The sequence below is a fragment of the Galeopterus variegatus genome, unplaced genomic scaffold, assembly GCF_000696425.1.
Source record: "Galeopterus variegatus unplaced genomic scaffold, G_variegatus-3.0.2 Scaffold20266, whole genome shotgun sequence".
NCBI classification, from domain to species: domain Eukaryota; kingdom Metazoa; phylum Chordata; class Mammalia; order Dermoptera; family Cynocephalidae; genus Galeopterus; species Galeopterus variegatus.
This window is the reverse complement of record NW_007746377.1, coordinates 8,147-9,770: the sequence shown is the minus strand read 5'-3', so window position 1 is coordinate 9,770 and position 1,624 is coordinate 8,147.

Here is a 1,624-nt window from a genome sequence, read left to right as displayed (position 1 = left end):
GCTATGTTATTAATTAGCTTCGTGACCTTACGTGAGCCTCTTTATCTCTCTGGGCTCCTGTTTCCTTTCTGGAGACAGGAAATGAGTGAGACAGACTTGCAGGTGGAGCAGGTCCCTTCTCGCTCTAAGTGTCTCGTACTGAATCTTATTGCTTTCCTTCATCCATGATTATCCTAGTTCTCGTTTGGGGGTTTTGCTTGTTTTGTTTTCTTGATCCCCATAACTTTCTCATCATCCAACTCTCAGCTTGTCACCTCTGAGAGAGGATTTCCCTGGTCAATCCTGCTAAAATAGCTTGTCCACTCTTCCGCACTCACTGTCGCATCACCTTGTTTTATTTTCTTCATGGAACTTTTTTCTTTCTTTTTCTGTTACTGCCCCCAAGAGAATGTAAGCTCTAGGAGGACAAGGATGTTGTCTCACTGTTCACAGTTAAACACCAGGGTTGGATCTCCCTTACTAAGTAACTTACAACCTCCAAACTCCTTGGCAAGGCACCCACTATTACCACCAACTGGCTCCCATCTTCCCCTGCAGAACAAGGTGAACAATCATAAATATGTGTTGGTTGAATTAATAAGTAAATCCAACTTATTACTAGTTCTTTTGACTCTGCCACGAAAAACTCTTTAGAACTGTGATGTTCATAGTTTAATTAAAATTAAAAGTAACAGTTCAGTTCCTCAGCCTCACTAGCCACAGTTCGAGTACTCAAGAGCTGTGTGTGGCTAGTGACTTGCTTAATGACAGTGCAGGACAGAACATTTCNGGGTGGAATTTGGGCAATCTATCCCTTTCCTACAAAGTTTCCCTGACATATTCAAACTTTTTTATTCCACTATGAAACCAGGACATCACAAGTGCCAGCATCGTCACTGTCACCTTCTCTTTCTTCTTTCTTCTTCTTTGGCAGCTGGCCAGCATAGCGACAGAGCCCCGGACCTCGGTCTTAATCAGCACCATGCTCTAACCAGCCAAGCTAAGGGCCAGCCCCAGTGTCTTCTCAATCAATATGTGCCTTTGTCACCCTATTTTTAGGGTGGGGGAAATATTACTTTATGTCTAATAGGGAGATTAAATGAGATAATTTAAGATAGTGAAGATTAAATGAGTTAATTTATGTACAGCACTTACGAGAGTGCTTGGTTCATAGTAAGTGCTCGATAGATGTTAGCTCTTTAATTTTTATCATGGTAGCGTCCAACCAGAGCGCTTCCCTTATCAGCTACATTTCCCTCCCCGGAAATAGGAACTGTACATTATCTGCATCAAAATCACTCTGTCGCTCTCTCTCTCTTGCTGTCTCTGCTTCCATCATCTTGCAATGTGAGACCCCTGGGTCACTGTCACCACCACCAGATGGATTTTGGATGTCCCAGCCTAAGAAACTACTAAGAAATAGAAGACCAGCACCCCAGAAGTCTCCCTTGTGCTTCCTTCTAATCATTCCCCACAACCAAAGTGCAGCTATTAAGGTTCTTATAAATGCCTTTTGGTGCACATGTATCTTACTTCTGGGATATACCTGGCAGTGAACTGCTGAATTAAGAGTATGAATATGTTCAGAGTTCTGGTCAAGACGGTGGAATAGATGGTCCCCAGCCTCACTCTCTTCCACAAATCA